The sequence below is a fragment of the Manis pentadactyla genome, chromosome 1, assembly GCF_030020395.1.
Source record: "Manis pentadactyla isolate mManPen7 chromosome 1, mManPen7.hap1, whole genome shotgun sequence".
Lineage (NCBI taxonomy): Eukaryota > Metazoa > Chordata > Mammalia > Pholidota > Manidae > Manis > Manis pentadactyla.
The window spans coordinates 111,387,169-111,400,254 of record NC_080019.1 but is presented as its reverse complement, the minus strand read 5'-3'; the positions used below and the strand labels follow the sequence as shown (position 1 = coordinate 111,400,254).

General features: G+C 37.4%; 1 protein-coding gene across 6 annotated transcripts in view; it reads right to left on the bottom strand.

Annotated features, from left to right (window-relative positions):
• The window catches only part of FXR1 (FMR1 autosomal homolog 1), a 73,829-nt gene that overhangs the window by 33,665 nt on the left and 27,078 nt on the right, over window positions 1-13,086 (bottom strand). The window lies entirely within an intron of this gene.

The window sequence follows — 13,086 nt, the reverse complement described above, 5'->3', positions numbered from 1 at the left end:
CAGCACCTTGTACAATGTATTTTCAATATTAGATTGGGCAGGAGGCCTCAGAACAGATGACTAAGAAGTACCCCACAAAAATCTTGATTATATGAACTAAGGTTGCCTCTGCAGAGGTGACAAGAGAAATCTATCAATACATCTTAACAACTATCTGTAAGATAAATGCAAACAACTACTGATAGGCAAAGTTTTGGAAAGTCCTTACACTTATCAAGATGATCTGAGAATAATCTTGGAAATGGTAGAATACTGAAACTGTAAATGAGTAAGCCAAGACCTCATGATTAACTTTAATGTACGCCTTGATTAGGAAAATGGCTGAAGAAGAAAAAAATGGCCAATCAGGCTCCGTGGACTTAATTTTACTTAGCTTTTATGAGCAAATCTATTTCATGACTTTTATCCTTTCTCACAGGTCTTCAAAAAAAATCTTCATTGTTAAGAAATAGAATAAAGCTCATTCTACCTTGCAATTATATGTATCCAATGTACCCTTTTAGAAATTGTTAAGGTGGAATCTAATGATCTTATTTTTCCTCTTATCTTGGAACACTGCTATTTCATCATCATTTATCAATTATTCCCAACTGTGCTTTTTAAAAAAAATCTAAGAAAACAGAAGAATGATAGTATGATCTAGAAGGATATTAACAGTGAAATACATTGTTACTATTCTATCATCATCCTCTAGTTTCTCTGTTGCATAGTCTTTACTCAAGCACAGAAGGACAAATCATTCTTTTAGCCTACTTTAGGGTATAGATGAAAAAGTTATGAATTCACAATTTTTATTTTCTACCCATAATTGTAAAGAGAAGAAAGTGTTTACAAAGGACTTCCATGATTATTCAAGGAAGCAGACTGATACAAAGAAAAAGACAAAAAGAACTGTAGATTTTAGTGAATATGAAATTATGAGTGGCATCTCAAGACTATGAAGTCTTCAGAAGACAACATCCTAGATGAATATTCTCAAACAATATACTACAGACAGGAAAAAGGAAATTTAGTATTCTCACGCAGTTAATCATTCAACTGGGACTTTATCATACAAAACACTACAACAAGAATCTGAACCGTTCAGTTTTTCTAAAAGGACACATGACAGTATTTGTTCAACTTTTTATGTCTGCACATCAAAATGAACTTGATACAGTTCATAAGTGGTCAGGACAGATGCCAAAGACAGCTGTGTATACAAAGATTACTAGAAAGAAACAGATGAAGAAGAAATGCAAAAAATTCAATGTATTAGTCAATCCAATTGGTCAAATATGAAAATGGTGTGATTATAGCACATAGATTACTATGCTCGGTTCAATGAAATTAGAAACCACCCATATATTCTTAAAGTATTGCATTCTGATAATTCAAGTGTAAGATGAACCAGAAGAAATAATAAACTAGAACTTCAGAGATGTATTTTAACTTTGATATAGTATTTTTAAGATGGACAGGTTCCAGGTTTACGCATGATAGTTGATGAGCAGTTAAGCTATATTCAGAGAACTTCAAGTAGATGTATGTCAACACCAGGAGCACATGAAATAACAAGTTGGATTTTCTATGTTTAAATGCTTATTAATATCTAATTATGTTGCCCTTCACCATCCTTTTATTTTTATTTCTGTAAAATTATCTCAAATGACTTTAAAATATTTTTTAAAAAATAAAAATGAAAAATGACACACAGGACCCAGACAGAAATTATTTTCTCTAGAATAAAGAGGATTAAAATAAAAAAGAAAACCCTAAGAAAAAGAAAGTACCCATTCTAAGCTCCACCGCAGAAATGCACCTCAGCTAGCCGACTGGAGTGTCTCTTGGTGATCTACAGTGAATGGGTACTGAATGCTGGGGAAAAAAAACGGTCTTAAAACTACACCTAGGGGGGAGCCAAGATGGCGGCATAAGAAGTTCTGCAGAAATCTCCTCCCAAAAACAAATATATTTTTGAAAATACAACAAATACAACTGTTCCTAAAGGAGACACCAGTGGATACAGTACAACAGCCAGGCTACAGCTATGTCTGCAAGAACCCAGCATCACACGAAGGGGGTAAGATACAAGCTGCGGCCCAGCGGGACATGAATGTCCCCCTACCCCAGACCCCGGCGGGAAGAAAGAAGTCGGAGCAGGGAGGGAGTAAAAGCCCAGGACTGCTAAACAAAACAGCTCTAGAAATCCACACCCGGCGTGCAGACACACAGTGCACGGGGTGCTGGATATTAGAGAAATGGAAAAGCAAAACCTGTGAGCAGGACCCCACAACCGGTGTCCCTGAGACAAAAGAAAAGCGAATTCTTTTTGCAAGTCTTAAAAGGGACAGGGACTCCACAGCTGGACGAAGTCGTCCCAGCGCATTGTGCCCAGCAGGCAGGGAATCCCAGGGAACTCTAGGCGACCTAACACCCTGGGTGGCAGTGCAGCTCTGAAGCCCCTCACAGCAATAAGCAGACTACCAGTTGTTCCCCCAACTGGCACAGACGTCGACACACAGGCAAAGTAGTGGGAGAGCGGCAGCACGTGCTGGGGTCGGCGGCGCAAGAGGGGCAGACAGGCGACCTGGGGATGGCCCGAGTGAGCCGGCAGTGGCGGTGACAGAGCAACCCATGCTAGCCTGCGGAGGCAGCACCACAGGGGACAGGGAGCAGCCAGCATGAGCCTGTGGCGGCGACAACCGAGCGACCTGGGAGAGGCCCGCGCGCACCAGCGGCAGCAGTGCCAGAGGGTATGGGAGTGGCCCACGCGCGCCCTACGCACACCAGCGGTGGCGGTGCCAGAAGGGTCCGAGTGTGGCCCGTGCGCGCCAGCAGCAGTGGTGCCAGAGGGGCCCAGGAATGGCCCACAGGAGCTGGCGGTGGCAGCACAGGAGCAGCCCAGGAGCAGCAGTGCCCCGGCAGCCGCCCACAATCTCAGCCCTGCGCACAGCAGCCCGGGCCAGACCCAAAGGCCGCTGCCGGCACAAAGATGCCTGGCAGAGGCGCCGCTTTCGCAGGAGAGTGTACCCGGCACACCTGCCACTTCCCGCAGGGCTCTGTGCTACTCTAACGGAGACCCTGCTCATAGAAGCTTAGGGGATTAACCCGGAGACTGCTCCAGGAGTGCGGGTAACCGACACAGGTAACAGAGAAGGGCAAGACGACCAGCAAGCGGGAAAGGACTTTGTTCTCTGAGCTGACACACGCATTACATGCCTACAGCTACCTCGATCACCATGAAAAGGCAGAAGAATTTAGTCCAGTCCAAAATAGTCCAGACAACCCCTGTGAAAGGGCGTGGTAGACAGACCTAACCAACCTCCCGAAAAAGAATTCAAAATAAAAGTCATAACCATGCTGATGGATCTGCAGAGAAATATGCAAGAGCAAAAGTAGCAAGTACAGAGGGAGAATACAGACATAAAACAATCTCTGGAAGGACTTAAAAGCAGACTGAACGAGGTGCAAGAGGCCATTAAAGGAACAGAAATCAGAGAAGAGGAACGCAGAGAAGCTGATGCAGAGAGAGATAAAAGGATCTCCAGGAATGGAACAACATTAAGAGAACTGTGTGAGCAATCAAAACAGAACAATATTCAAATTATAAGGGTACCAGAAGAAGACAACACAGTAAAAGGGATAGAAAGTGTCATTGAAGAAATAAAAGCTGAAAACTTCCCCAAACTGGTAGGGGGAAATAGTCGCTCAGACCACAGAAGCACACAGAACTCCCAACAGAAGGGACCCAAAGAGGACAACACCAAGACACATAATAATTAAAATGGCAAAGATCAAGCACAAGGATAAAGTATTACAGCCAGCTAGAGAGAGAAAAAAAGTCACCTACAAAGGAAAACCCATTAGGCTATCATCAGACTTCTCAACAGAAACCTTACAGGCCAGAAGAGAATGGCATGATATATTTAATGCAATGAAACAGAAGGGCCTTGAACCAAGAATACTATATCCAGCACGATTATCATTTAAATATGAAGGAGGGATTAAACAAATCCCAGAAAAGCAAAAGTTGAGGTAATTTGCCTCCCAAAAACCACCTCTACAGGGTATTTTAGAGGGACTGCTCTAAATGGGAGCACTCCTAACCCTAATAGATGTCACCAGAGAAAACAGAATTACAGCAAAGAAAGCAGACCAACCAAATACTAACTAAAGGCAAAAAATAAAATCAACTACCCACAAAAGCAGTCAAAGAAAACACAAAAGAGCACAGAACAAAACACCCAACATACGAAGAATGGAGGAGGAGGAATAGGAAGGGAGAAAAATAAAGAATCACCAAACAGTGTTTATAATAGTTCAATAAGCAAGTTAAGATAGGGGGCTAGATAGTAAAGAGGCTAACCTTGAACCTTTGGTAACCACAAACCTAAAGCCTGTAATGGCAATAAGTATGTATCTTGCAATAATCACCCTAAATGTAAATGGACTGAATGCACCAATCAAAAGACACAGAGTAATAGAATGGATAAAAAAGCAAGACCCATCTATATGCTGCGTACAAGAGACTCACCTCAAACCCAAAGATATGCACAGATTAAAAGTCAAGGGATGGAAAAAGATGTTTCATGCAAACAACAGAGAGAAAAAAGCAGGTGTTGCAATACTAGTATCAGACAAAACAGACTTCAAAATGAAGAAAGTAACAAGAGATAAAGAAGGACATTACATAATGATAAAGGGCTCAGTCCAACAAGCAGATATAACCATTATAAACATATATACACCCAACACAGGAGCACTAGCATATGTGACACAAATACTAACAGAATTAAAGGAGGAAATAGAATGCAATGCACTCATTTTGGGAGACTTCAACACACCACTCACCCCAATGGACAGATCCACCAGACAGAAAATTAGTAAGGACACAGAGGCACTGAACAACACACTAGAACAGATGGACCTAATAGACATCTATAGAACTCTACATCCAAAAGCAACAGGATAAACATTCTTCTCAAGTGCACATGGAATATTCTCCAGAATAGACCACATAAGAGGCCACAAAAAGAGCCTTAGTAAATTCCAAAAGATTGAAATTCTACCAACCAATTTTTCAGACCACAAAGGTATAAAACTAGAAATAAATTGTACAAAGAAAGCAAAAAGGCTCACAAACACATGCTCCTAAATAATCAATGGCACGACCAAATTAAAAGAGATCAAGCAATATATGGAAACAAATGACAACAACAACACAAAGCCCCAACTTCTGTGGCACGCAGGAAAAGCAGTCTTAATAGGAAAGTATATAGCAATCCAGGCATATTTAAAGAAGGAAGAACAATCCCAAATGAATAGTCTAACGTCACAATTATCAAAATTGGAAAAAGAAGAACAAATGAGGCCTAAAGTCAGCAGAAGGAGGGACATAATAAAGATCAGAGAAGAAATAAATAAAATTGAGAAGAATAAAACAATTGAAAAAAAAAATTCAATGAAACCAAGAGCTAGTTCTTTGAGAAAATAAACAAAATAGATAAGCCTCTAGCCAGGCTTATTAAGAGAAAAAGAGAATCAACACACATCAACAGAATCAGAAACAAGAAAGGAAATATCATGATGGACCCAACAGAAATACAAAGAATTATTAGAGACTACTACAAAAACCTATATGCTAACAAGCTGGAAAACCTAGGAGAAATGGACAACTTCCTAGAAAAATACAACCTTCCAAGACTGACCAAGGAAGAAACAGAAAATCTAAACAGACCAATTACCAGCAACGAAATTGAATCGGTAATCAAAACACTACCCAAGAACAAAACACCCGGGCCAGATGGATTTACCTCGGAATTTTATCAGACACACAGAGAACATGTAATACCCATTCTCCTTAAAGTTTTCCAAAAAACAGAAGAAGAGGGAATACCCGCAAACTCATTCTATGAAGCCACATCACTCTAATACCAAAACCAGGCAAAGACCCCACCAAAAAAGAAAACTACAGACCAATATCCCTGATGAACATAGATGCAAAGATATTCAACAAAATATTAGCAAACCAAATTCAAAAATACATCAAGAGGATCATACACCATGACCAAGTAGGATTCATCCCAGGGATGCAAGGATGGTATAACATTCGAAAGCCCATCAACATCATCCACCACATCAACAAAAAGGACAAAAACCACACGATCATTTCCATAGATGCTGAAAAAGCATTTGACAAAATTCAACATCCATTCATGATAAAAACTCTCAACAAAATGGGTATAGAGGGCAAGTAACCCAACATAATAAAGGCCATATATGATAAAACCCACAGCCAACATCATACTGAACAGTGCGAAGCTGAAAGCTTTTCCTCTGAGATCGGGAACAAGACAGGGATGCCCACTCTCCCCACTGTTATTCAACATAGTATTGGAGGTCCTAACCATGGCAATAGACAAAACAAAGAAATACAAGGAATCCAGATTGGTAAAGAAGAAGTTAAACTGTCACTATTTGCAGATGACATGATACTGTACATAAAAAACCCTAAAGACTCCACTCCAAAACTACTAGAACTGATATCGGAATACAGCAAAGTTGCAGGATACAAAATTAACACACAGATATCTGTGACTTTCCTATGCACTAACAATGAACTAATAGAAAGAGAAATCAGGAAAACAATTCCATTCACACTTGCATCAAAAAGAATACAATACCTAGGAATAAACCTAACCAAGGAAGTGAAAGACCTATACCCTGAAAACTACAAGACACTCTTAAGAGAAATTTAAGAGGACACTAATAAATGGAAACTCATTGCATGCTTATGGCTAGAAAGAATTAATATCGTCAAAATGGCCACCTTGTCCAAAGCAATATACAGATTTGATGCACTCCCTATCAAATTACCAACAGCATTCTTCAAAGAACTGGAACAAATAGTTCAAAAATTCATATGGAAACACCAAAGACCCCGAATACCCAAAGCAATCCTGAGAAGGAAGAGTAAAGTGGGGGGGATCTTGCTCCCAACTTCAAGCTCTACTGCAAAGCCACAGTAATCAAGACAATTTGGTACTGGCACAAGAACAGAGCCACAGACCAGTGGAACAGAACAGAATCCATATATTAATCCAAACATATATGGTCAATTAATATATGATAAAGGAGCCATGGACATACAATGGGGAAATGACAACCTCTTCAACAGCTGGTGTTGGCAAAACTGGACAGCTACATGTAAGAGAATGAAACTGGATCACTCTCTAACCCCATACACAAAAGTAAATTCGAAATGGATCAAAGACCTGAATGTAAGTCATGAAACCATAAAACTCTTAGAAAAAAACATAGGCAAAAATCTCTTGGACATAAATATGAGCGACTTCTTCATGAACATATCTCCCCAGCCAAGGAAAACAAAAGCAAAAATGAACAAGTGGGACTATATCAAGCTAAAAAGCTTCTGTACAGCAAAGGACACCATCAATAGAGCAAAAAAATACTACAGTATGGGAGAATATATTCATAAATGACAGATCCGATCAAGGGTTGACATCCAAAATATATAGAGAGCTCATGCACCTCAACAAACAAAAAGCAAATAATCCAATTAAAAAATGGGCAGAGGAGCTGAACCGAGTTCTCTAAAGAAGAAATTCAGATGGCCAACAGACACATGAAAAGATGCTCCACATTGCTTGTCATCAGGGAAATGCAAATTAAAACCACAATGAGATATCACCTCAACCAGTAAGGATGGCTACCATCCAAAAGACAAACAACAAATGTTGGTGAGGTTGTGGTGAAAGGGGAACCCTCTACACTGCTGGTGGAACGTAAATTAGTTCAACCATTGTGGAAAGCAGTATGGAGGTTCCTCAGAATGCTCAAAATAGAAATACCATTTGACCCAGGAATTCCACTTCTAGGAATTTACCCTAAAAATGCAGCAGCACAGTTTGAAAAAGAGAGATGCACCCCTATGTTTATCACAGCACTATTTACAACAGCCAAGAAATGGAAGCAACCTAAGTGTCCGTCAGTAGATGAATAGATAAAGAAGATGTGGTACATATACACAATGGAATATTACTCAGCCATAAGAAGAAAACAAATCATACCATTTGCAACAACATGGATTGAGCTAGAGGGTATTATGCTCAGTGAAATAAGCCAGGCAGACAAAGATAAGTACCAAATGATTTCACTCATCTGTGGAGTATAACAACAAAGCAAAAACTGAAGGAACAAAACAACAGCAGACTCACAGAACCCAAGAATGAACTAACAGTTACCAAAGGGAAAGGGACTGGGGAGGAATAAGGGCAGGAAAAATGAAAGGGCACATTATGATTAGCATGTATAATGTGTGTGTTGGGGGGGGCACGGGAAGGGCCGTACAACACAGAGAAGACAAGTAGTGAGTCTACAGCATCTTACTATGCTGATGGACAGTGACTGTAATGGGATTTGTGGGGGGGATTGGTGAAGTGGGGAGCCTAGTAAACATAATGTTCTTCATGCATTTGTAGATTAATGATACCAAAATAAAAATAATTTAAAAAGTAAAAAAAATAATAATAATAGTAACAGTTCCATGAAAAACAAAGAGGCAATATGACTATTTGAGAGTAAAGGAGACTAAAGAAACATGACAGCCAAATAATGCAATATATAATTCTTTTTTTAAATTGAAGTATAGCTGAGATACAATGTTATATTAATTTCAAAATGCAGTATATTGATTGGATCCTTTATTTTAAAAATTTAACGGATGTAAAGAACATTTTGGGGACTACTGTGAATATTTTTAACTAAATTTCTTCAGTATGATAATATTGCAGTTTTAAAGGTGAATATCTTTGTTCTGAGGACAAATGTACTACTGTATTTAGGGGGAAAGTGTCATGTCATGACCTCTAACTTTCACATATTTCAGGAAAAGTGTATATATACACAGATGAAATGTTACTAGTTGTTTAATCTAGGTGAAGACACACAGTAGTCTATACTGTTTTTGCTACTTTTCTCTAGGCTTAACATTTTTCAAAATAAAGTTTAAATTATATATATAATTTAAAAAAAAAAAGAAAACTACACCTAAATCCTTTTGTTCTATTTTCACCCTAGCATAACCTTTTAGGAATCTGACTTCCTAGTAAGCTTGCTTACAAGAAAAAAAATTAAACATTTTTGACTGCCATGAGGCTATCTCATCGAACATTAAAATGGTGGATTCAGTTTTATACTTACACATACCTCGGTAAGCTTCATTAACTTTAACCCTAAAAGACAAAGACATCTAATAAAACCAACTAAACTTAAGTTCCTAAGCTAGAATTAAAACAATATAAATTTGGCTCCACTTGAGTGCTGTGGGTCAAATAATATCCCTTACAAAATGGACAGTGTATCTCACACAATAAAAAAATCACTTTAAGAATGCAGCATTAAAACTGTGTGTGCCCTATGTACTATGCAACAGATGTTTATTACTGAATTTATTCATGACTGTCACTGGACGAAGAGCACTTCAAAGAAATTTGCTTCCTTCAGATTTTATTTAAATCTCCCTACTACACCAAGGGAGAAATTCAAACTCTAAAGCAATGGCCCTCAATGCTCTAACATTCTAAGTTTCCTCAAGTCCAAGAAGAGCTTAAAAAACAAACAGGAAATCAAGAAGTGTGCAAGAAGTTTCAAGGAGAAACATAAAAACACAATAGTACTTAGATTGAAGGAGGCTACAGTTTTATGTAGTAGAGAATGGAATATGAAAAACAAATTACAAAACCCTATATTTCAGGATTCTTTCTACCAAGTGACTCCAAGTCAAACCTTATTACAAAAACAGCCTACTAATTCCAGCACACAAATTGTGACTGAAATGGAATTCCAGTCTGGATCCTAATGTTACCAGTTTTAGAACTCTTCCTTTTCTGATTATCTCCAACTTTACAGCTGTGCATTATTTTCTCAGCAATCTAGTTAGCAAGATCAACCATTAAGCAAATACTTATTGAAAAACTTTCACTATATATTAAATGATATGTAAATTTTCAAATATATGCCAAAACTTTCTAAGTAAAATAAAAAGCCAATAGTTAGGTTTAAAAATAAACCATTGAATTTTACTTTTCAAACCAACTTCCTATTATAAATCATATACTGTCTAGGCCATTAGTAGGCCATGACACTAATTTATGTTCTAAAACTCCTCATAAATTGGCTGGAAAGGCAAACCTCAAGTAGCCAAACCTATTTTTAAGGTAATAAAATTTTAGGGTAAGCCATATGGAATTGTCGATATTCCCATTCCTAACATACAAATTGTAAATTTCATATGGCTGAACTTAAAAATAAATGCATGAAGAGCTCAATGGAAATCTGTCCTTGATCATTTTTTCCTAAATTTATTGCTAACGGCTAAATCAAAGACACCCTTCCCTTCTCAAAGAAGGATTTCTAGAGATGCAAAAGGACAAGAACTATGAGTCTGACAAAGAACTAACAACACCCCGTGAATACAGCATGACAGATTACAGAATAACAATCAGGACAAAAACTGAAACTGGTTATCAGCTTCCCAACCTTCAGGCTATATATGACCTTGGAAAAGTTAATAAAGTATTCAGAAGGTTTAGAAGAGGCCCTCAAGAGACCATTATGTTGAACTGACATAATCTGTCTTATGTGTTACATAAGTTAAGTGCTAATCAAGTGTCAGCTGTTTATTACTACTACTACTACAGTATTTGTGACTAGCAGAAAGAAAACAGGGGCCAATAACCTAAATTAAAAAATCAATACAGTTGACCCTTGAGCACTGGTTGGTCATTTTTGACTGCAAGCGAACTGACTGAAAATCCCCTTGCAGTCAAAAATCCATATATAACTTTTTGACTGCCTGGAAACTTAACTATTAATGGCATACTGTCAACTGGAAGCATCACAGGTAACATAAACAATTAACACATACTTTGTATGTTACATGTATTCTTAAAATAAAGTTAAGCTAGAGAAAAGAGAAATTCTTTTAAATTGTCACAAATCTCAAAAAAATTTTCCAATATGGAAAAAAATTTCTCATTTCACACAGTTCAAACCTTGTTCAAGAGTCAACTGCACACTAAAAATAACACTATGCAGTAAATCACCCTAGAAAAAAAGTATTAAGTTAGATTAAAAACCTAACTACTTTAAAAAAAAAGGGGGAGGAGCCATGTGGAGAAATACTAGAGTATCCTGGAGACCACAACAACAACAAAAAAAGATCTGATTAACATCTTAATGGCAAAAGCCACTTTACAGTACTGTTTTCTTTTTTAATTGCCTGGGAGAAAACACATCATCTAACAAATAAAAACTTAACCACAAAATGCAAAGATTTCCTACATTAGATCTAAAAGGACAAAAAATAGCAACAATTCACAGACGAAGGAGCTAACAGCCATAAACTAAAAGATGCTCCAAGTCAGTAATGATGAAGAAAATGAAGATTTTAGAAGACACTGGCTTCCTTCTACCTTAATAAAACTTCACAGAATAATAATAATGCAACCAGTCAATCTAAGAGAAAACAAGCAACCTCACATTAGCAAAATTATGAAGAGGTAACTTAAAAAGCATTTTTGGAGGACAAAATTACATTTTGGTACAACTAAAATTTTAAGTACATGTCTATTGATTAAGCCATTGAACCATTTAGATCTATACTACCAGAAGGTGAACTAAATAAGGACATTAATTGGCTTTCCCCCCTTTTTTGGTAATAGCAAAATCTGCCAATAATTTCTTCTAAGTATGATACATCTGCACTAAGGAATATTATGAAGTAGTTATAAGGAATTAAGTAAATCTGCATATGCAGGTAAGAAAATCTCTATACCCTAATTAACTGAACACAAAAATCACAAATATAAAATGTATTTTCAATTTTACACATAACTTCATAAAGGCAAAGAAAAAAACTTAAAAGAGACATTCAAATTTGGTAAATGAGATTTAAACTGGAGTGGCAGACAAGCATACTTTCACATCTACTCCAAGAGAGAAGGCCCACTTTTTACTTTACATAATTCTGTTGTCATTTCATTTTCTACATTAAGCTTTAATTACTTTGTGTTTAAAGGGGGGCTTTCAAAAAGTTATTTGGTTCAAAATATAAAGCACTAGCAACCATAGAAACATACCTAAACATTCCAGGTCATGTGGATAGACCCCTAACTAATGGATAGACTCCTAAGAAAAATACAAACAAAAAAGATCAATAAATCCATGGGTGGCAAGAATAATTATAATCTTCTTCATTGTGTGAATTATTGGAATTTTCAAAAATGAAAAAAAAGCAGTAACATCTCAATGTCAGATAATGATTCTCATAAATTTGGGAGCACAGTTCACCAAGACTGAACTGTGAAACACAAAGTGAAATAAAACACTGTAATCATCAATTTCTAAATCATTCAATTTACCACTTTAATTAAGTTTTCTACACGGTTGGGGAGATGCACCACAAAGATGGTCCAAAAATTCCACAGGATCTTCTAGACTGAGACTGGGGAAAGCATGCTATAGCAACACACTCAGCACTCCACAAAGTTTTTCCCTTAATCTGACACTACCAGTAAGCATCCGAACAAATTAGAAGGATGAAAAGCACTACTCTCTGAACTGACCACCAAACACATTTCTAATTCTAAAACATTTCCAAAACTAAGTCATTCTTTGGTTAATCTGAGTTGTCACAAGAATTTGAGATGAAACTTCTGAAACAAATTTTGAAAAATGAAAACAAATCAAGCTCTATTAACCACCTTGACAGGAAGATGTTGATTAGGAAAGGATGAGAGTCTAAAGTCCACTGGAATGGAAAACAGTAATCAGTATCACTGTTACAATTCATAGCACCACCTAAGTACCCTACTTCACACTCCCTTAATTTTCATAAGTCACTTTGGACCATATATTCCCATACCACTTGTAACACTTCTCTCTCAAGGACACAAACTACACACCACACCTACACTAGGTTAGAGAACTCCTTGATTAAATAATTCTTAGGAGGAGGAGCAAAGATGGCAGCATGAGTAGGGCAGCGGAAATCTCCTCCCAAAACCATACATATTTTTGAAA